Here is a 24,683-nt window from a genome sequence, read left to right on the forward strand (position 1 = left end):
ATGGACCTTGCTTTGAGCACTGGTCCAAATCATTTGTTAGAGGGAGGATTATGGTGTGGGGTTGTTTTTTAGGGGTTGGGCTTGGCCCCTTAGTACCAGTGAAGGGAACTCTTAAGGCATCAGCATACTAAGACACTTCGGACAATTTAATGCTCTTAACTTTGTGGGAACAGTTTGGGGATGGCCCCTTCCTGTTCCAACATCACTGCACAGTCTCTGCTCTAATGCATCCCAAAGGTGTTCTATAAGGTTGAGGTCAGGACTCTGTGCAGACCAGTCAAGTTCCTCCACCCCAAACTCGCTCTTCCATGTCTTTATGAACCTTGCTTTGTGCACTGGTGCGCAGTCATGTTGGAACAGGAAGGGGCCATCCCCAAACTGTTCCCACAAAGTTGGGAGCATGAACTTGTCCAAAATGTCTTGGTATGCTGACACCTTAAGAGTTCCCTTCACTGGAACTAAGGAGCCAAACCCAACCCCTGAAAAACAACCCCCACACCATAATCCCCCCCTCTATCAAATGATTTGGACCAGTGCACAAAGAAAGGTCCATAAAGACATGGATGAGCGAGTTTGGGATGGAGGAACTTGACTGGCCTGCAACTCAACCCGAAAGAAGACCTTTGGAATGAATTAGAGTGGAGACTGCGAGCCGGGCCTTCTCGTCCAACATCAGTGTCTGGCCTCATAAACGCGCTTCTCGAAGAATGGTCAAACATTCCCATAGACACACTCCTAAACCTTGTGGACAGACTTCGCAGAAGAGTTGAAGCTGTTATAGCTGCAAAGGGTGGACCAACTCAATAATGAACCCTACAGACTAAGACTGGGATGCCATTAAAGTTCATGTGTATGTAAAGGCAGGTGTCATAATATTTTTGGCAATATAGTGTATATTATCCCTGATCAAACGTTTTCTTTATTGTCTTCTTGTCTTTTTTTCATGTAAATTACCTTATCAATGACCACCAAACTGGGTTAGTCTTATTAAAAACAAGAGGCTCCTTGTGTGGTCTAATGGTGTGAAACACCCACAATGTTGGTACCCACAGAACAAGTGACTCAGGCTTTAGTTTTAATAAGGGAACTCAAGAGCAGCAATTTTGTAATACCGACATGAAAGAGTTACATTTTACTAAAAATAATAACAGTAATTTAGTAAGGAAGGTGTCCTATTGATTATTGTGTGAACTTTAATGCAAGGTCCACTTGAGTTGAGTCTCCCTAGGTGTAGGGCCCCCGACCGGCCGTTTACTTACACTGGCCGGTCATTAGGTGGTTAACGACTGAATATAATACATTTATGACACAATGCTGAGAAATAATTTTGAATTCATCTATTGGCTATTTTTTTTATTTAAATAAATCTGAACAAAACATTTTCCTTTAAAATCCTATCGCAATTCCAGTTTTGCATTTCTTCTATTTTTATTTATTTGCATCTATTTATTTATTAGAACTAATTACTATTATTTTTTTGTATTATCCATTTACTTACACTGGCCGGTCATGAGGTGGTTAACGACTGAATAATAATACATTTATCACACAATGCCGAGAAATAATTTTGAATTCCTCTATTGGCTATTTTTTTTAAATAAATATGAACAAAACATTTTCCTTTAAAATCCTATTGCATTCCCAGTTTTGCATTTCTTCCATTTTTATTTATTTGCATTTATTTATTTATCAGTACTATTTAGTATTTTGTTTGTATCGTCCTTTTTAGGCAAAAATCCTTTTTAGGCAAAATTGTTGTTCTTTTTTTTTTTTTTGCGCTATAAACAATTAAAGACCGAAGATTTTGAAAAAAATAAAACAATATTTTTTTTACTTTCTGCTATAAAGCGCCTGTGGAATAAGACTAATAGGGCGTACACACGGTCGGACTTTGTTCGGACATTCCGACAACAAAATCCTAGGATTTTTTCTGACGGATGTTGGCTCAAACTTGTTTTGTCTACACGCGGTCGCACAAAGTTGTCGGAAAATCCGATCGTTCTAAACGCGGTGACGTAAAACACGTACGTCGGGACTATAAATGGGGCAGTGGCCAATAGCTTTCATCTCTTTATTTATTCTGAGCATGCGTGGCACTTTGTCCGTCGGATTTGTGTGCACACGATCGGAATTTCCGACAACGGATTTTGTTGTCGGAAAATTTTATCTCCTGCTCTCCAACTTTGTGTGTCGGAAAATCCGATGGAAAATGTCCGATGGAGCCCACACACGGTCGGAATTTCCGACAACACGCTCCGATCGGACATTTTCCATCGGAAAATCCGACCGTGTGTACGGGGCATAAGACCCAGGAAGACTTCACATAATATAAATCTGCCCTCCTAAAATACTATTCCTGCCTTCACACTGCCAAACAGACCTACTTTATCACACTCATTAACACCTTCTCATCCAGTCCACGTCAACTCTTTTCTACTTTCAACACTCTACTCTGTCCTCCACTGCCTCCACCCACCAACTCACTCACTGCCCAGGAGATTGCCAATCACTTCAAAACTAAGATTGATACAATTCATGAGGAGATCACCAATGCGCAAAAACCTCCCCCATGCAACACCCCATGTCCACAGACACAATCATTACTTCCCTCATTCAACCCTGCTACTATTACTGAGGTTGCTAAACTTTTATCTAGCACTCATCTAACCACTTGCCCCCTGGATCCTGTTCCCTCGCAAATGCTACGCTCACCCTCTGACTCGATTCTACGCTCTCTAACTCACATTTTCCACCTCTCCCTCTCTTGTGGCATCTTCCTAAACTCTCTAAAACATGCGCTAGTCACCCCCATACTAAAAAAGCCCTCACTGGATCCCACCAATCTCAACAACTTACGTCCCAACTCCTTACTCTCCTTCTCCTCCAAACTTCTTGAAAGACTGGTCTACAACCGACTAAGCGACCATCTGACCATGAATAAACTTCTTGATCCCCTTCAGTCCGATTTTCGCCCTCAACACTCCATTGAAACTGCTCTCCTTATACTCTCAAATGACCTACTAATGGCTAAAGCCAATGGACACTATTCTGTACTACTTCTCCTGGATCTCTCTGCTGCCTTTGACACAGTGGACCACCCCCTCCTCCTCAAAAAACTCCACTCCTTTGGTCTCCGTGACTGTACTCTTCGCTGGTTCTCATCCTACCTATCCCACCGCTCCTTCAGTGTCACTTACAACTCTACTTCCTCCTCTCCTCTTCCTTTTTCCGTTGGAGTCCCCCAAGGTTCTGTTCTTGGACCTCTCCTTTTCTCAATCTACACCACCTCCTTGGGTCAGTTGATTGCCTCCCACGGCTTTAAATATCATCTGTACGCTGATGACACCCAAATCTATCTCTCCACCCCCCAGCTCTCTCCATCTGTCTCCTCACGCATTACCAACTTACTAGCAGACATATCAGCCTGGATGTCACATCACTTTCTCAAACTCAACCTATCCAAAACCGAGCTCATGATATTTCCTCCCTCAGGTGCCACTTCCCCTGATTTCCCTGTCAAGATCAACAGCTCAACTATCAACCCATCTCCCCACGCCAAGGTCCTAGGTGTAATCCTGGACTCTGAACTAACCTTTCGATCCCACATTCTATCACTATCCAAAGCTTGCCACCTCAGTCTTCGCAACATCTCCAAGATACGCCCCTTCCTAACCAATGACACCACAAAGCTTCTAATCCACTCCCTGGTCATCTCCCGCCTCGATTATTGCAACTCCCTCCTCATTGGTTTACCTCTAAATAGGCTATCCCCACGTCAGTCCATCATGAACGCTGCTGCCAGGCTCATCCACCTCACAAACCGTTCAGCGTCTGCCACACCCCTCTGCCAATCTCTCCATTGGCTGCCACTCAGTCACCGAATTAAATTCAAGATACTAACTATAACTTACAAAGCCATCCACAACCTGGCCCCCAGCTACATCTCTAAGCTAGTCACAAAATACCAACCTAATCTCTTCGCTCCTCCCAAGACCTCCTGCTCTCAAACTCCCTTGTCACCTCATCCCATGCTCGCCTTCAGGACTTCTCCAGAGCCTCTCTCCATTCCTCTGGGATGCTCTACCCCAATCCGTCCGATTTTCTCCTACTTTATCCACTTTCAGACGATCCCTGAAAACTCATCTCTTCAGAGAAGCCTATCTGGCCCCCACCTAACAACTGTACATTTATCTTCTCAATCAGCACATCACCCACAGTTATTACCTCTTGTATCTCTTGACCTTCCCTCTTAGATTGTAAGCTCTAAGGAGCAGGGCCCTCTGATTCCTACTGTATCAAATTGTATTGTATTTGTACTGTTTACCCTCAAGTTGTAAAGCGCTACGTAAACTGTTGGCGCTATATAAATACTGTATAATAATAATAATAATAATAAAACATATCCAATAAAAAAATTTAAAAAATCAAATTTAGGCCAATATACTGTATATTCTGCTACATACTTTTGTTAAAAAAATCCCAATAAGCATATATTGATTGGTTTGCGCAAAAGTTATAGCGTCTACAAACTATGGGAAAGATTTATGGACTTTTAATTTTTTTTTTTTTTACTAGTAATGGCAGCGATCAGTATTTTTTAGCGGGACTGCGACATTGCAGCGGACAAATCTGACACTAAGTGACACTTTTTGGGTACCAGCGACACCAATACAGTGCAAAACAAAATGCACTGTCACTGTACTAATGACACTGGCAGGGAAGGGGTTAACATCAGGGGAGATCAAAGAGTCAAATGCGTTCCCTGGGAGTGCTTTCTAATTGTGTGTGTGTGTGTGTGGGGGGGGGGGTGCTTTGACTGGGTGAACACAGAGATCTGTGTTCTCCATCTTCCCCTCTGACAGAACGGTGGTCTGCCTTGTTTACATAGGCAGACCGCCGTTCTGCCTGCCTCGGGAACGATCAGCGGGGACCCGCTGACTGGCTCCCACTGTGTCCAATCACAGCGGAAGTGGGTCTCTGGTGGCGCGACCCAGAGACCATACCTCCCAAATTTTTTAGATGGGAACGAGGGACACCTATTAGCAAAAGTATGTAGGCATAGGACACGCCCCCTGTCACGCCCCCTTAAAGGAGAATTATACAAAAAGATGATTAGTTAAACCCACAAGTGCTTTTTTTTTTAATCTACCACTACTAATCCTTTATATTGGTTTTTGAAACTTACAAATGCAGCAATTTAGAAATTAAATGAAAGGTTTAGCACGAGGAAACACTGTTTGAAAGTTAAAAAGTGAATTTTATATACAACTATATGGATCAGACCAACATGAGGGACAAATGAGGGGGAAGAGGGACAGAGGGACATTGCTCCAAATCAGGGACAGTCCCTCGAAATCAGGGACAGTTGGGAGCTATGCCTGAGACCCAAAGAAAGAAATCACGTACAGGTACATGATTTTGCGCTTAAGGGCCGCCCTGTCACAGTATATGTATGTGGGGCGGTCCTTAAAAGTGGACCTTCAATCATTTTTTCAACTTTCCATCTATTAAATCTTCTGCCCTTGTTGTAAAACATTTTTTTTCTGCCAGTAATTACCTTATACAGCCCACTTCCTGTTTCTTGTCTGGTCATTAGCCTAGGCCTATGACATCATGCACAGCTCTCTCTCTCACTCTTGTGACAGTTTGCCAGGAAGGGAGGGGGGATGAGTCATAAGAGGGCCAATGAGAGCTGCAGAGCTGAAGGTGTGCCTCTGTGTAAATCCAGGAAGTGAACAGGCAGCAGCTTCAGCTGCCCACAGTTAAAATGCATAGCTCCCAACTGTCCCTGATTTCGAGGGACTGTCCCTGATTTGAAGCAATGTCCCTTATTCCTCCTCATTTGTCCCTCATTTTGGTCTGATCTATATAGATGTATATAAAATGCACTTTTTATCTATCAAAATGTTATTTTCCAGTGCTAAACCTTTTATTCAATTTCTAAATTGTTGCATTTGTACATTTTAAAAGTCAATATAAAGGAATAGTAGTGGTAAAAAAAAGCCCTTGTAGATTTAATAAATTTTGGGGGGTTAAATTCTCCTTTAAGGGGGTGTGGCAGAGCGCGTGTTCTATGACTACATATGTTTGTTAGTAGGTGTCCCTCATTCGAATCTCAAAATGTTGGGAGGTATGGAGGGGTGGTGATTCATAAGAGGGCCAATGGGAGCTGCAGAGCTGGAGGTGTGCCTCTGTATGTACTGTGTAAATCCAGGAAGTGAACAGGAAGCAGCTTCAGCTGCCCACAGTTAAAATGGCTGTAGCCAGACTCAGTGGAGGGAGATTTCTGCAGCATATCTGGCACATACAGAATCACAGTATATATAAAATAATATGCAAAGTGGTTGGAGGGAGGCTTCAGAATGGCAAAAGACGTTTTTATTACAAATGATGTGAGCAGACTGAACTTCCTTTTTAAGCGGTTAATATTATTTATTTATTTTCAGAAGATTTTGTATTCTCCTTTGTAGGCATGCATTTTTTTTTTTTTTTACCTAGCAGAGTTCTCCTTTTATGTGGCAGGATCAGGAACCCCCCGCTGTGCCCCCCCCCCCGGATCAGCGCACGCATCCGACATCTTCCTGGATCTCTGCACGTTTTATTTTCAAACAGCTGGATAGTTGTGCGAGGAATCAGGCTTGTGATATCAAACAGTAATACTGTAAAAGCATTTCCCATGGTTAAGCTATGGAGCTCGTCCCGGCCCCTTACAGCCGAGTCCGCGGCCCCGCGTTCCTGACGATGGGGAATATTGTTTTATTGTGCTAAATTTAATTATGTCACGCGCCAGAGCTTTCACATTAGACGTAATGTTTAACAGATTTTCGGGGAGGGAAATGTACGCCAACCTGTTTATTGTTCAGCCATGATAAGGCCTGGATACAATGGATGGAACAGATCAGAATGGTGTCCAGGTAGGAGGAGTCATTTATTGCTGTAATCTGTCCTGGTTTAGATATCACAGTTCTAGTAAAGGACATGGCTCTACAGCACATTGGGGTGGATTTACTAAAGTGTATGTGGTGCGTATCGTTACGCATCAATCCTGCATTACCTGCTTGCCGACCGGCCGCCGTCATTATACTGCGGCAGGTTGGCAAGGCTGCACCAACCGCCGTAGGTGAAAGTCAGCCGCTTTAAGAGTGATAGGTGGCGCGCGCATGCCCGTGGCGCAACGCTGGAGCTGATGCGCGTTGCCGGTGGCTGCGATGTCCGCCGGCCACCCGCGATCGCTCCTCAGAGAGCCAGAACGGGGGATCTGTCAATGTAAACAAACAGATCCCCATTCCGACAGGGAAGTAGAGAGAGATCTGCTGTTCCTAGTGATCAGGTGGCGCACGCGCACCCGTGGCAACGCCAGAGCCAATGCACGTTACCGGCAGGCCGCGATGTTTGCCGCCCACCCGCGATGTCCGCCGGCCACCCGCGATGTTCGCCGGCCACCCGCGATGTCCGCCGGCCACCCGTGATGTCCGCTGGCCACCCGCGATCGCTCCCCCCGTTCCGACAGGGAAGTAGAGAGAGATCTGCTGTTCCTAGTGATCAGGTGGCGCACGCGCGCCCGTGGCTACGCCGGAGCCAGCGGCAACGATGTTCGTCGGCCACCCATGATGTCCGCTGGCCACCCGCGATCGCTCCTCAAAGAGCCAGAACGGGGGATCTGTCAATGTAAACAAATAGATCCCCGTTCCGACAGGGAAGTAGAGAGAGATCTGCTGTTCCTAGTGATCAGGTGGCACAAGCACGCCCGTGGCAACCCCCGGAGCTAATGCCCGTTGCCAACGGCTGCGATGTTGGCCGGCCACCCGCGATCGCTCCTCAGAGAGCCAGAACGGGTATCTGTCAATGTAAATAAACAGATCCCCGTTCCAACAGGGAAGTAGAGAGAGATCTGCTGTTCCTAGTGATCAGATGGCGCACACGTGCTCGTGGCAATGCCGGAGCCAATGCGCGTTGCCAGCAGCCTCGATGTCCGCCGGCCACCCGTGATATCCGCTGGCCTCCCGCGATGTCCGCCGGCCACCCGCGATGTCCGCCGGCCACCTGCGATGTCCGCCAGCCATCTGCGATCACTCCTCAGAGAGCCAGAACGGGATCTGTCAATGTAAACAAACAGATCCCCGTTCCGAGGGAAGTAGAGAGAGATCTGCTGTTGCTAGTGATCAGGTGGCGCACGCGCGCCCGTGGCAACGCCGGAGCCAATGCGCGTTGCCAGCGGCAGCGATGTTCGTCGGCCACCCATGATGTCCGCTGGCCACCCGCGATCGCTCTTCAAAGAGCCAGAACGGGGGATCTGTCAATGTAAACAAATAGATCCCCGTTCCGACAGGGAAGTAGAGAGAGATCTGCTGTTCCTAGTGATCAGGTGGCACAAGCACGCCCGTGGCAACCCCCGGAGCTAATGCCCATTGCCAGCGGCCGCGAAGTTGGCCGGCCACCCGCGATCGCTCCTCAGAGAGCCAGAACGGGTATCTGTCAATGTAAATAAACAGATCCCCGTTCCAACAGGGAAGTAGAGAGAGATCTGCTGTTCCTAGTGATCAGATGGCGCACGCGTGCTCGTGGCAACGCCGGAGCCAATGTGCGTTGCCAGCGGCCTCGATGTCCGCCGGCCACCCGCGATATCCGCCGGCCACCCGCGATGTCCGCCGGCCACCTGCGATGTCCGCCAGCCATCTGCGATCACTCCTCAGAGAGCCAGAACGGGGATCTGTCAATGTAAACAAACAGATCCCCGTTCCGAGGGAAGTAGAGAGAGATCTGCTGTTCCTAGTGATCAGGAACAGCGATCTCTCTCCTCCTCTAGTCACTACCATACCTCCCAACATTTTGAGATGGGAATGAGGAACACCTACTAGCAAACGTATGTAGGCATAGTACACGCCCCCCCTGCCACACCCTCTTAAAGGAGAATTAACCAAAAAAAAAAAAAAAGGTTAATTAAATTCACAAGGGCTTTTTTTTACCTCTACTATTCCTTTATAAAGGCTTTTAACATTTACAAATGCAGCAATTTAGAATTTGAATGAAAGGTTTAGCACTGGGAAACACTTTTTGAAAGATAAAAACGTGCATTTTATATACAACTATACAGATCAGACCAAAATGAGGGACAAATGAGGGGGAAAGAGGGACAGAGGGACATTGCTCTAAATCAGGGACAGCCCCTCGAAATCAGGGACAGTTGGGAGCTATGCACTACACTCCCCCCACAGTTAGAAACACCTCCCAGGGAACACTTAACTCCTTGATCACCCCCTAGTGTTAATCCTTTCCCTGCCACTACCATTTATACAGTAATTATACAGTAATCTTTAGTTTGGATCACTGTATAAATGTCACTGGTCCCAAAAAAGTGTCAAAAGTGTCCGATCCCACTGACAGCTGAAAGAACCGAGCCTGAAAGTATCGGTTTCAGGTATCGGAGCATTTGCACAAGTACCGATACTCGTGCAAATGCTTAGTGTCAGCACCGATACTGGTATCGGTGCAAACCTAGTTGAAAGAGTATGTAAACCCAACATTTCATAGTCCTGATATGTGGATGCTGTACCATGTTCTTGTATGAGAAAGTCTCCTGTTCTCTTTGTATTGTCCTTTGTTTGTCTTTGTAGTTATTATTAGTTAGTTAGTTATTCTTTCAAATGTTTGGATTTTCTTTCTTATTTTCAGATTTTCAAATTTTTCGAATTTACGAATTTTCGAATTTACGAGTTTACGAATTTTAGAATTTACGAATTGCAATCATAACGAATAACCCGAAAAACGAATTTGTTACATTCACTAACAGCCAAATTTGAAAGGAAATTCCAATACCTATAATTTAATAGTTAGTTATTATTAGTTAGTTAGTTATTCTTTAAAATTTTCGGATTTTCTTTCTTATTTTCAGATTTTAGAATTTTCAAATTTACGAATTTTCGAATTTACGAATTGCGATCATAACGAATAACCCGAAAAACAAACAAAAAAAATAATGAAACGAAGACGAACACATTTTTCAGCAGAGGACGGAGGAATATGGATGGAGGAATCTGTCATGGTCGTGTATGGCCAACTTAACTATATTAAATTCTGACAAATTTAATCTCGAGTTTGTCCTAGGTTGATAGACACAGCCTCATGTCACTCATCCTGAGAACCTCTGCTTGTCTTTCCTTTAACTGTACTTGAAAATGGTGATCATGCCTTCGGTAATTGTATTTAGCACCGGTTAATCTTCAGTTACATTCTTATCCCGCATACACAGGAGCGGAATGTCCATCAGAAAAAGTCCGATGGGAGCTTTTCATTGTATATTCCGACTGTGTGTATGCCCCATCGGACTTTTTCCATTGAAAATTCAGACGGACTTAGATAGAGAACATGTTCTAAATTTTTCCGACGGAACTAATTCCTATCAGGAAAACCGCTCGTCTGTATGCTGTTCCGACGTACCAAAAACGACGCATGCTCTAAAGCAAGTACGAGACGGAAGCTATTGGCTACTGGCTATTGAACTTCCTTTTTCTAGTCCCGTTGTGCGTGTTGTACGTCACCGCGTTCTGGATGGTTGGACTTTGGTGTGACCGTGTGTAGGCAAGACAGCTTGAGCGGAATTCCAACCCGAACTCCATCAGAAAAACCTTCAGAGTTTATTGCGACAGCAAAACCGGTCGTGTGTACAGGGCATCACACCTCCATTTATACAAAATAACGAACGCCGTATCTAAATGAATAGAACTTAACAAATTAATAATAATAATAAATAAAAATAATAATATAAAACTTTTTATTATTATTTATTATTAATTTGTTCCATTCCATTTGTTTAGATGCGGCATTCGTTATTTCGGATAATTCGTAACTTCGGATAAATTTGTATTCGTTACGTTCACTAACAGCCAAATTTGAAAGGAAATTCCAATACCTATAATTTAATAGTTTGTTATTATAAGTTAGTTAGTTATTCTTTAAAATTTTTTGATTTTCTTTCTTATTTTCAGATTTTAGTATTTTAGAATTTATGAATTTTCAAATTTTCAAACTTTCTAATTTACGAATTTTTTAATTTTCTAATTTACGAATTGCAATCATAACCAATTACCTGGAAAAACGAAAAAAAAAAAAAAAAATTAATGAAACGAAAACATAAAAAAAAAATTTGGCAGAGGATGGAGGAATCTGGGTGGAGGAATCTGTCATGGTCGTGTATGGCCAACTTAACTATATTAAATTCTGACAAATTTAATCCCGAGTTTGTTCTCGGTTGATAGACACAGCCCCATGTCACTCATCCTGAGAACCTCTGCTTGTCTCTCCTTTAGCTGTACTTGGAAATGGCGATCATGCCTTCGATAATTGGATTTAGCACCGGTTAATCTTCAGTTACATTCTTACACCTCCATTTCCTTCGCTCTCAGTGTGAAGGTATTTTGACTTTGCAGCTCTTAATTGTACGTTAGGCTTCTGCTCCGCTGGGAGTCCGTACCCAGCCCGGGTCGTGCCCGTAAGGTGTATTTGTGTTCCAGCTGGAATTACATCCAATAGATTCAATTTATTATGGGAAGGGAGCAAAAACAGTGTACATTCCTCCAGTTTAATCCAAACACGATGGAGGTGCTGCCACAAAAGGATATTTGTACCGCTGAGCACAAGAAGAACTGTCATCAATTCTTGTTTAAAAAGAAACATATTTTTTTGAACCTTCAATTTAAAGGGAAACGATACAAGTTTTAGATACACGGGTCCATGTGATCAGTTTAGCGGGAATAATTTATTCAAGTGATCACGTTTAAAACCCTTGTTTTTGTGAACAGCTTGTAATTATATATGTGTACAGGGGAAGACATATTTTCTCATTACATATTAGAGTTGTACAATTCTGGATAAAATGAGAATCACATTTTTTTTTTTTTGCTCAGAATAAAGATCAGGACAAAAACACAGTGGATTGGAGGGGACTTTGGAGGCACCAGAAAACACTTTGAATTATAGTAAATGTATAAAAGAATTTTATTGGTACAAACATATTATTATTATTATAGTATACAATATATAATATTATATATTATTATTATTATTATTATTATACAGGATTTATATAGCTCCAACAGTTTGCACAGTGCTTTACAACATGAGGGCAGACATTACAATTACAGTACAATTCAATACAGGAGGGATCAGAGGGCCCTGCTCGTTAGAGCTTACAATCTAGAAGGGAGAGTCAAGTGGGACAAAAGGTAATAACTGTGGGGGATGAGCTGACGGAGAAAATGAAAATAAAGTGGTTAGGTGTGGGTAGGGTAGGCTTCTCTGAAGAGGAGGGTTTACAGGGATTGTCTAAAAGCTAATAGAGTAGGAGATGATCGGACAGATTGGGGTAGGGAGTTCCATAGGATTGGAGAGGCTTTGGAAAAGCCCTGGAGGCGAGCATGGGAGGAGGTGATGAGGGAGCTAGAGAGCAGAAGGTCCCGAGAAGAACAAAGAGAACGTGTTGTGGATGGCTTTGTAAGTAGTTGTTAGTATTTTGAATTTAATTCTTTGGCTGGCCGGAAGCCAGTGGAGGGATTGACAGAGAGGGGTAGCATAGACAGAGCAATTGGTAAGGTGGATGAGTCTGGCAGCAGCATTCATGATGGATTGAAGGGGGGAGTAGACTATGTAGAGGTAAGCCAATGAGAAGGGAGTTGCAGTAGTCGAGGCGAGAGATGACCAGCGAGTGAATTAAAAGCTTTGTTGTGTCATTAGTTAGAAAGGGGCGTATTTTGGAGATGTACTAAAATTCATATAAAGATATTAAAATTCATGTAAAGATAGAAAATAATTACATACAAGAGTATTTTATATCTACAGCAAAAAATTGTAACATTTATGTCCTTCTCTGGTTCGACATATCGTCACAACAGTACTCATACGCATTTCGACTAAAAAGAAGTCTTCTTCAGGGGGTTCTTTGTTGAGGAGTACAATGAAAAGACAAATGTCTGTGTAGAAAGATCAGAAGTGGATACCAATACCAGCTCAACACAATTCCAGAGATCAGGAGGCAATTCAAAGGAAAGTTTCTTACTGATCCCAATGGGATCTGATGTAGCACAGTATGAGAAGCCCCCAAATTTTTAACACAGTAAAGAGGAGGGGATAATATAACTCCAATTTTTCACACTTGTGGCAAGGTGCATTCATAAGGGAGCATAGGAGTGTTGTTGCCTGCAACATGATCCCAGGTAGGAAGTAATGGCCCAATAGTCTTTGTTTCCCCCAAATACGGGACAGCGATCCTCCCTAAGCTGTGAGCATCTACCAGCGGTTTAGACATGAATGGCTGTGTGTTGAGTTATTTTGAGGGGACAGCAAATTTACACTGTTATACAAGCTGTACACTCACTACTTTATATTGTAGCAAAGTGTCATTTCTTCAGTGTTGTCACATGAAAAGATAGAATAAAATATTTACAAAAATGTGAGGGGTGTACTGACTTTTGTGAGATACTGGGGTTGATTTACTAAAGGCAAATAGACTGTGCACTTTGCAAAGTACAGTTGCACTCTGCAAGTGCAGTTGCTCCAAAGCTTAGTAAATGAGGTAACGGTTCACTTTGCAAAGAATACCCAATCACATGCAAGGAAAATTATAAGACAGCATTTTTGCTTGCACATGATTGGATGGTGGAAGTCAGCAGAGCTTCTGCTCATGTACTAAGCTCTGGAGCAACTGCACTTGCACAGTCTTTTTGCCTTTAGTAAATAAACCCCAATGCATGTATATATATATCTATATACTGTATATACTTTTTTCTTCATGACAAAAATTGACAGCTTCAAAAAACTCGCCATGCCTCTTACTAAACACCTTGGTCTGTCTACTTTCCAAAAAAGGGGTCATTTGGGAGATATTTGTACTGTCCTGGCATTAGGGTCTCAAGAAATGAGATTGGCCGTTAGGATTGATCAATTTTCAGATATATACACCATAGTTTGTGGACCTTCCTACAGACTAAATAATCTACACTAATTTGGGTTGTTTTCACCAAAGAAATGTAGCAGAATACATTTTGGCCTAAATTTATGAAGAACAATTATTAATTTGCAAAATGTTATAACAGAAACGCATTTTTTTTTCGATTTTTCATTTTTTTCCCCGCGGATTTTGCAAAAAATGAAAAACTCAGTGGTGATTAAATACCACCAAAAGATATCTCTCTAGTTGTGTAAACAAAATGATAAAAAAACATAGTTTGGGCATGATTGTCATTCAAAGTGTGACAGCGCTGAAAGCTGAAAATCGGCCTGGGCAGGAAGGGGGTAAAAGTGCCCTGTATTGAAGGGGTTAATTCCTAAGTGTAAAGTGAGGATTGGCAGGTCTTCTAGAAAAATCCCAAAAGACTACAATTTTGTGTCAAGTATGGAGTCAAGATAAAAGCACGTGGTTCCCCCCCCCCCCCCCATATCTTCAGAGTGTAGACAGCAATCCAGCCAACGTTCCCCAGATCCTGGATGTTCTCTGGATTGTCATTCCACAAAGAGGAGGTCAGTGGATGGAATGTGACGGGAGGGATGTGTTTGGTATGTGGACGATGGAGGAAAGGTATTCTCTCTGCTTGTCGGCTACAGAGTTATGTCACTGCAACATAAGCACTGAAGATTGCCGGAGACATTACACCGGCGGTTGGATGTTTGCAAACAATTCCGCATTCTGTATGTTTCATTTCGATGACGTCATGTATTCTAATATACATTCAGATTCAAAGCTGTCAGCAGAAAACCTCAGACTTACTTTTTTAACCACTTGCCCTCTAGAAGATTTATCCCTCTTAAGGGCCAGGCCAATTTTTGTGATACGGCACTGCGTTACTTTAACCGCTTCACCCCCAGAAGATTTTACCCCCTTCCTGACCGGAGCACTTTTTTGTGATTCGGTACTGTGTCCCTTTAACTGACAATTGCGCGGTCGTGCGACGTTGCCCCCATACAAAATTGACATCCTTTTTTTTCTCCCCACAAATAGAGCTTTCTTTTGGTGGTATTTGATCACCTCTGCGGTTTTTATTTTTTGCGCTATAAACAAGAAAAGGCCGACAATTTTGAAAAAAAAAAAAAAACAATATTTTTTTTACTTTCTGCTATAAAACATATCCAATATAAAAATGTAAAAAAAACACATTTAGGCCAATATATATTCTGCTCTGCAGTTTTTATTTTTTGCGCTATAAACAAAAAAAGAGCGACAATTTTGAAAAAAAACTCAATATTTTTTACATTTTGCTATAATAAATATCCCCCAAAAATATATAAAAAAACATTTTTTTTTCCCTCAGTTTAGGCCGATACGTATTCCTCTACATATTTTTGGTAAAAAAAAAATCGCAATAAGCGTATATTGATTGGTTTGCGCAAAAGTTATAGCGTCTAGAAAATAGGGGATAGATTTATCGCATTTTTTATAATTTTTTTTTTTTTTACTAGTAATGGGGGCGATCTGCGATTTTTATTGTGACTGTAACATTATGGCGAACATATCGGACACTTTTGACACTATTTTGGGACCATTGTCATATGTACAGCAATCAGTGCTAATAAAAATGCACTGATTACTATGTAAATGTGTGTCCTAGGGAGTGATTCTAACTGTGGGGGGGGGTGGGCTTCAACTCACATGACAGCGATCACTGCTCCCTATGACAGGGAGCAGAAGATCCCTGTCATGTCACAAGACATAACGGAGAAATGCCTTGTTTACATAGGAACTTCCCCATTCTGCGGCTCCATGACACGATCGCTAGGAGACTTGCAGGCACGGTCACGCTGTATGCGGCAGGCGCGCGCCTGCTAGCCCCGCCAATTAAAGGGGACGTACAGGTATGCCCATTTGCCCACCGCTGCCATTGTGCCAACGTATATCGGCGTGCAGTGGTTAACAGACAATTACGCGGTCGTGCGACGCTGTACCCAAGTAAAAGTGAAGTCCTTTCTTTCCCACAAATAGAGCTTTCTTTTGGTGGTATTTGATCACCTCCTCCTTTTTTTTTTTTTTTCTATTACCAAAAAAAGTCTGACAGTTTTTGAAAAAAAACAGTATTTTTTACTTTCTGCTATAAAACATATCCAATAAAAAAAATGTAAAAAATCAAATGTCTTGATAAATTTAGGCCAATATGTATTCTGCCATGTGTTTTTGGTAAAAAAAAAATCCCAATAAGCGTATATTGATTGGTTTGACTTTGCACAAATGCTATAATGTCTACAAACTATGGGACATTTTCTGTATTTTTATTTATTTTTTTACTAGTAATTGTGGTGATCAGCAACTTATAGCGGGACTGTGATATTGTGACAGACATTTCGGATACTAACTGACACTTTTTTGGGAACCAGTGACACTAATACAGTGGCCAGTGCTAAAAATATGCACTGTCACTGTACTATTGACATTGGCTGGGAAGGGGTTAAACATCTAGGGCGATCAAAGGGTTGAATGTGTGCCTAGCCAGTGTTTTGGTGTACAGTGTGAGGTGCTTTTTACTACTGGAAGTAATGGATTTTATTCTATGCTTTGCAGGGGAAAGAAAATCTATTACTTCCCCACTGGCAGGACAGGGCTCTGCCTTGTTTACATAGGCAGGGCTCTGTCCTGTGGGAATTCATGACGATTGGTGGGTGCCGGCGGTAATCCACTGGCAGCACCCGGTGATTGACATCTGCTGTGTTTAATCCCAGCACGGCCCGGTTGCCTGCGGCGTGCGTGTGTGCCCCCCACCCAGAACTGTCAGATCACGTACTAGATATGTGATCCTGCACAGCTGAGCCGCCTTGCCACCGTATATGTAAGTTATACGGTTGGCAAGTGGTTAAAGCAGAACTACAGCCTTACTTTCAGAGGCTCCTCTCCTGTCCTAAAATTTCTGACTCTGATTTCACGGCACACTGTGTGCTTCTCACAATGTGCAGCAAGTCAAATAGAGCCCGCCTCACTTCCTGATTTTAGGATGGCTCATGGGTGCTCAACCTGTGGCCCTCCAGCTGTTGTGGAACTACAAGTCCCATCATGCCTCTGCCTGTGGGAGTAGGGTTGCCACCTGTCCAGTTCTGACCCAGACAGTCTGGGTTTTGAATGATGCGCCCGGGTTTTTCCCTCTGCTGAGACCCAGACTCCAGTGCCGCCGACAAGGGGTACCACGAGGCCTGCTGTAGGGGCCCCAGCACACAGGGGGACCCGGACAGCAGGGAGATCAGAGCGACGGGTGGGGGGGGGGGGCCTTTTAACACAATGTGCAGGATTAACCACAGTGAGTATAACAAGCATGCTTTACTGCATATACAGACTGATTTTACTGCTGTGGGTTTAGTAACACTTTTACTGCATGTACTGTTCTGGCATTTTTTTTAAAACAGAAAGTAAGGGAACAGGGTTGTTTTTAATTTGTTGTTTTTTTATATTTTATAGTAAAATAATGAATAAAAAAAACAGCAATTATTAAATACTATCTGTCTCAAAAATTATATAAAACACATTTTGTAGACATGTGCAATTCATTTCATTCCAAATGAGTTTTTTAACAAATTTCGACAAATTCGTTAAATCAGAAATATCCGAATTAACGAAAGTCCGTTTAACAAATTTTTCTGAATATTCATAAATTCATAAATTCGTAAAATTGTAAATCGGAAATTCGAAATTCGAAAATCCGAAAACCTGAAAATTCGAAAATCTGAAATAAAAGCTAACTAATAATAACTTAACTATTATTAAATTATAGGTATTGGATTTCCTTTCAAATTTGGCTGTTAGTGAAAGTAACGAATACAAATTTTTCTGAAGTTACGAATTATCTGAAAAAACGAATGCCGTATCTAAATTAATGGAACGTACAAATTAATAATAATAAATAGGGATGGGCTTTATGTTCGGGTCGAACATGAGTTTGACTCGAACATTGGCTGCTGAATAGCGAACAATTTGGGGTGTTCGCGGCAAATTCGAAAGCCGTGGAAGACCCTTTAAAAGTCTATGGGAGAAATCAAAAGTGCTAATTTTAAAGGTTAATCTGCGAGTTATTGTCATAAAAAGTGTTTGGGGACCTGGGAACACGTATCAATGCAAAAAAAAGTTTTAAAAATGGCCGTTTTTTTGGGAGCAGTGATTTTAATAATGCTTAAAGTGAAACAATAAAAGTGTAATATTCCTTTAAATTTCATACCTGGGGGTTGTCTATAGTATGCCTGTAAAGGGGCGCATGTTTCCCGTGTTTAGAATAGTCTGAGAGCAAAATTACATTTCTAAAGGAAAAAAAGTCATTTAAAAGTACTCGTGGCTAAAATGAATTGTCGGTCCTGGCAATACACATAAAAGTAATTGAAAAAAACGGCATGGGATTCCCTCACAGGGGAACCCCGAACCAAAATTTTTTTTAAAAAATGCGTGGGGTCCCCCCAAATTCCATACCAGGACTCTCAGGTCTGGTATGGATATTAAGGGGAACCCCACACCAAAATTTAAAAAAATAATGGCGCGGGGGTCTCCCTCAAAATCCATACCAGACCCTTCAGGTCTGGTATGGATTTTAAGGCGAACCCCGCGCCAAAATTTTTTTAAAAAATGGCGTGGGGGTTCCCCCCAAAAATCCATACCAAACCCTTATCCGAGCACGCAACCTGGCAGGCCGCAGGAAAAGAGGGGGGACGAGAGAGCGCCCCCCCTCCTGAACTGTACCAGGCCACATGCCTTCAACATTGGGAGGGTGCTTTGGGGTAGCCCCCAAAGCACCTTGTCCCCATGTTGATGGGGAGAAGGGCCTCATCCCCACAACCCTTGCCTGGTGGTTGTGGGGGTCTGTGGGGGGGCCCTCAACGGAATCTGGAAGCCCCCTTTAACAAGGGGACCACCAGATCTCACCCCCCGTGTGAATTGGTAATGGGGTACAAATGTACCCCTACCATTTCACAAAACTAGTGTCAAAAATGTTAAAAAAGACAATAGACGGTTTTTGACAATTCCTTTATTAATGTCTTCTTCTTTCCCCGCTTCTTCTTCCATCTTCTTCTGGTCTTCCTTCGGTAGTCTGTTCTTCTTCTTCCCACCATCTTGTTCTTCCCCCGCTTCTTCCTCTATCTTCCTCTGCTTCTTCCTCCGATCTTCTCGTCCGGCTTCTTCTTCCCCGCTTTGACCTCCGGACGATCCACCTCAATGGGAGTCTCCCACTGTGTGACGCTTCTTGTGACAGCTCTTATATAACGGAGGGTGGGGCCACCCAGTGACCCCACCCCCTCTGATGCACAGGGACTTCCCTATGGCTTTCTCCTGGTGTCAGAGGGGGCGGGGTCACCCGTTTACGTAAACGGGTGACCCCGCCCCCCTCTGACACCACGGGGGAAGCCATAGGGATGTCCCCTTGCATAAGAGGGGGGCGGGGTCACACGGAATGTCACGGTATGGCTCCACCCTCAGTTATAAAAGAACTGTCACAAGAACAAAAGCGTCACACAGCGGGAGACTCCCATTGAGGTGGATCGTCCGGAGGTCAAAGCGGGGAAGAAGCCGGAGGAAGATGCCGGAGGAGAAGACCGGAGGAAGATGCTGGAGGAGAAGACCGGAGAAAGAAGCAGAGGAAGATAGTGGGGGAAGAACAAGATGGAGGAAGAAGAAGAAAACCGAAGGAAGACCAGAAGAAGATGGAAGAAGAAGCGGGGAAAGAAGAAGAAATTAATAAAGGAATTGTCAAAAACCAGTTATTGTCTTTTTTAACATTTTTGACACTTTTTTTTTGTGAAATGGTAGGGGTACCCCATTACCAATTCACACAGGGGCAGGGCCGGGATCTGAGGGTCCTCTTGTTAAAGGGGGCTTCCAGATTCCGATAAGCCCCCCCGCCCGCAGACCCCCACAACCACCGGGCAAGGGTTGTGGGAATGAGGCCCTTGTCCCCATCAACATGGGGACATCCTCCCCATGTTGAGGGCATGTGGCCTGGTACGGTTCAGGAGGGGGGGGCGCTCTCTCATCCCCCCTCTTTTCCTGTGGCCTGCCAGGTTGCGTGCTCGGATAAGGGTCTGGTATGGATTTTTAGGGGGACCTCCACGCCATTTTTTTTTTTATTTTGGTGTGGGGTTCCCCTTAATATCCATACTAGACCTGAAGGGCTTGGGATGGAATTTGGGGGGGGCCATGTATTTTTTTTTTAATTTTGGTTCAGGGTTCCCCTGTGGGGGAATCCCATGCCGGTTTTTTCGATGACTTTTATGTGTATTGCCGGACCGACAATTCATTATAGCCACGAGTAGTTTTAAATGACTTTTTTTCCTTTAGAAATGTCATTTTGCTCTCAGAATGTTGTAAACACGGGAAACATGCGCCACTTTACAGGCAAACTATAGACGCCCTTCCAGGTACAAAAAAGGAATATTACACTTTTATTGTTTCACTTTAAACATTATCAAAATCACTGAGTAAAAATGTGGTGCTGCGCTATTCCTATAGATGAACAATGGTTATAAGTGTACTACCTCAGTGATAGTGGGTATCTCCAAACATAAGAATATATAAAAATAATATAAAAAATTATAATAAAATAATATATAACAATAAACCAATACCTAAGTGTGACACTGTAGTAAAAGCATATGGTGGTGATCTGTCTTCTAGCAGAGTATGACCATATATCTATCATACAGATACTCTACTAGTTCTAACAATAAGGCACACAAAATAAGTGAAAAGTGACTAGTGCTTCTAAATACGTCCTAATACACAGAATATATAAAAATATATAAAAATATCAGCTAGCTCTAAACGTAACCAGTCTCTGACTGGACCTGCATGCACCTGGTGTGACTCAACACACTCCCAGGTGTATATATACAAAGTGAATCGTGCTTGTAGTGTATAACATAGAGTGACAGTCTTAATATGGCTGAGTGATACAAAGTTCATTCATATGCATGCAAAAAACACATGCAACAAAAATAGTGCTCCACTTAAAAAATGATCAATTTTTCAAATTCCACAAAGTATGAGTGATCCACTTGGTGCTAAGTATACGTGACAGTAGTGGTAAATCTTCATGCAGCACGGCACACACTAGTGGGCAGTGGCCCCTTACCTGAAGGTAATGGGGTACTCGCATTTAGCCACTTAAAGGCATGGCAACCTATCCTTGTAGAGACCGTGGAATCAACCAGCTGTGGGAGATGGTGGAGATGTAGTCCTATCCTGGTCTATCTCCTATGCAGGCGTCTATTCCTTCAAGTAGTGTCCCGGGGTCACCCAGATAAATCAGAAAAGGAAGCCCACAATGGTATAATATTGTGTGGCAAGCGTACAACTCTTTATTAAAAAATCATATGTACTCACATTACAATCACTAATACTGGGTGGAGATCCGACGGGCGGCGAGCTCGTAATGCAAAAACAATCATAGAGTACCTGTCCCGTCCTAGGGACAGGCACTCTAAAATCACTGCTCCCGAAAAAAACGTTTGTTTTTAAAACTTTTTTTTGCATTGATACATGTCCCCTGGGGCAGCACTTTTGATTATTCATGTTCGTATCCATAGACTTTCAATGTGTTTGCGTGTTCAAATGAATTTTTTGTCTGTTCGCATGTTCTGGATGCAAACCGAACCGGGGGGTGTTCAGCTCATCCCTAATAATAAATAACAATAATAATAATAAAACCTTTTATTATTATTATTTATTATTAATTTGGTATTCTGTTCCATTTGTTTAGATGCGGCATTCGTTATTTCAGATCATTCGTAACTTTGGATAAATTTGTATTTGTTAAATTTGCTAAATTTGAAAGGAAATTCCAACACCTAAAATTTAATAGGTAGTTTTTATTAGTAAGTTAGTTAGTTAGTTATTCTTTCGAATTTTCTTTCTTATTTTCGGTATTTTGAATTTTGAATTTTGAATTTACTTTTTGAATAAAACCTTTTATTACTATTATTATTATTATTATCATTTATTATTAATTCGGTATTCCGTTCGATTTGCTTAGATGTGGCATTTGTTATTTTGGATAATTCGTAACTTCGGACAAATTTGTATTTATTACATTCACTAACAGCAAAATTTGAAAGGAAGTTCCAATACCTATAATTTAATAGTTAGTTATTATTAGTTAGTTAGTTATTCTTTTGAATTTTCGGATTTACTTTCTTATTTTTGGATTTTCAAATTTTGAATCTACGAATTTGTGAATTGTGATCATAACGAATGACCTGAAAAAAAACAAAAAAAAAACCCACGAATGAATCGAAAATGAACAAATTTTTCGGCAGTGCACATGTCTACCATTTTTGTACAGTGTTGCAGAACAGAGTAATTTTCGGTCAAACTATCACAGCGCTGAAAACGGAATGGCTTGGTAATGAAAGGGTATTACAGGCTGGCATACAAGTGGTTTGTTTCACCTTCATCATTAAAGGCTTAACAACTAGGGTTCTGCTTTAACTGCTCTCTGTCCCCCTTGACTTTAATCCATTTTGCTAAAGTGGGGAATTTGGCAGAAATCCCCCCCCCCCCCGAAAACATGTCAAAGTCAGCAGCTACAAATACTGCAGCTGCTGACTTCTAATATAAGGACAGTAACCTGTCCAGGGAGCCTGCGATGTCGGCACCGCCGCCATTCCTGGGAAGGGAAACTGGCAGTGAAGTTCCCTACTGCGCATGCATGAAGCACACTGTGCTTTCTAATCAGCCTGGCGGCGGAGGAAAGAGGAGGGGGGGCCAAACTTCTGAAGGACGGTGCTACTGTCCCAAAAGTGGGGGATGGTAAATGTCAAAAAACAGATAACTGTCCCCCCCTGAAAGGTGCCAAATATGGCACTGGAGGAGGGGGGGGGGACGGATAAGCAGAAGTTCCACTTTTGGGTGGAACTTCGCTTTAATTTTCCCCAGAAATTCTGCAAAAAACTCACCATTTTGCTCATCCTTAATCAAGAGTATACAGCACAGTAGATGTTATTTACTCCACAGGTGAGTTAGAATGCTCCTGGCTCTTTTCAAACTCTTTGCTTTGCATTAAAGGAGAGCTCCATAATTGTACTGATACACTTGGAGCCGCAGCATTCCTGAAAATCAACACCCCATAACCAATTCAACGGACTCGCGTGTTCCGCTATTATTTTCCTGCAGCGTACGACATCTGGCAGTAACAAAACCCGCAATCTGAAATGTATTGCGGGTTTTTATCTGAAAGAAAATTTGTGTTAACATGACGGACCTGACTGGACCAAGACAAACAATCTGTGCGCAAACAGCAACCGAATGTATTAGTGCGTTGAAGAGGAACAGAAAACAAGAAAATATCATGCCCGAAAACCTTAACCTCATCCCGTCACGTAAAGGAAAATTGTCGCTGACCAAAAATATTCCTGTATGGTTTCAATCCGTCAGTGGTAACATGGAAATGATAACTCTTTAGGCCGTTTAGCTGAACATAGTGGTAAAACCAAAACATGTGTCGGAGCTGGCAGTGGTACGTCTCTGGAGGTTTATGGGTAAATCTTTGTTGAAACAGGTTTTTTTTAACCCTTTTTGACCAGACCAGATTTAGCAGCAGTTTACTATGTAAAGCCTAACAATGAACTTCCTTTACCATTTCTGGTCAATGACGTCTGCCTGGAGCCCTGGTGATGTGTTAACATGACCACAGCATTGGGGATCTTGGCAGGAGTAAACATGGGCAGGCATCAGGTCATCTAGATTGACGAGGATTTACATAATTGGACTCTGTGACTGATGTGGATCTATGTTGGGGGGCATATATAAATTGTATTGTTTTTTGTGTGCGTGTTTTATTGTAATTAAAGTTTTTTTTCCTCAATGTTGGGTTTTCTTTTTCTTTTTACCTTTCTGTGAGAATGGGTAAGGAGTACAAATGTACTTATTCAGAAGGGGCAGATATCTGGGTGCCCTTTATTATGAAGGGTTCTTTCAGATTCCACTATAAGCCCCCCTATATTACCCCCAAATCTTTAATTCTTTCATGGGGAATCAGATGTGGGCAAAAAGCTCTTGTCTTGTCCCTCAACATTGGTGCAGCACCCTTGTCCTTAGAATAGGGATACGGGTAAATTTAGTTGTGCTGGGTGGTAGCCAGCCTGGCTAATTTGTAGTGTTTAATGGTTAATTAACTTCTGTTCTAAGTTGTGGTTTCTCCTTTTTGTCAGTAGTTGGCGCTGTTGCCTTTGACATTAGTGTGATGAGCTTCAGTATACTTAATTTATGATAAACATACTTTCTGAGCCAATCATATTTTTTGAGATGCATGCTGGTAAAAGCTATTTAATCGAAAAAAGTCAGGTGATCGGGGTCAGTCTTCCCGCCCAGGGCTTCGGCCAGGGTGGATGTGTGTACAGTTCATGGCTGGTAGGCCTGAAGCCTGAGGCCTATCCGGGTGTTTGTCAGAAACCATGAAATCAGACCGAGACAGAAGTACAGTTAAATCACACTTGTTTAATAATAAAAGTAAAAAGAAAAAACGTATTTAAATCATAGCCAAAGTTCAGTAACCGGAACGGATAGTCAGCCAAGCCAGAAGTCAGGGATCAATGTAGTGGAACAGCTAGCAGGATCTGGAGCCAGAAGAGATGTCAGTAAAGCAAGTCTTTAACAGGATCACAAGAGATAGTTTCTGTGATGTTGACCAAGGCGAAGGCAGAGAGCCTCTGGACTGGATGGCTTAAATAGGCAGGACTGA

This window comes from Aquarana catesbeiana, linkage group LG02 (genome assembly GCF_042186555.1).
Source record: "Aquarana catesbeiana isolate 2022-GZ linkage group LG02, ASM4218655v1, whole genome shotgun sequence".
NCBI classification, from domain to species: domain Eukaryota; kingdom Metazoa; phylum Chordata; class Amphibia; order Anura; family Ranidae; genus Aquarana; species Aquarana catesbeiana.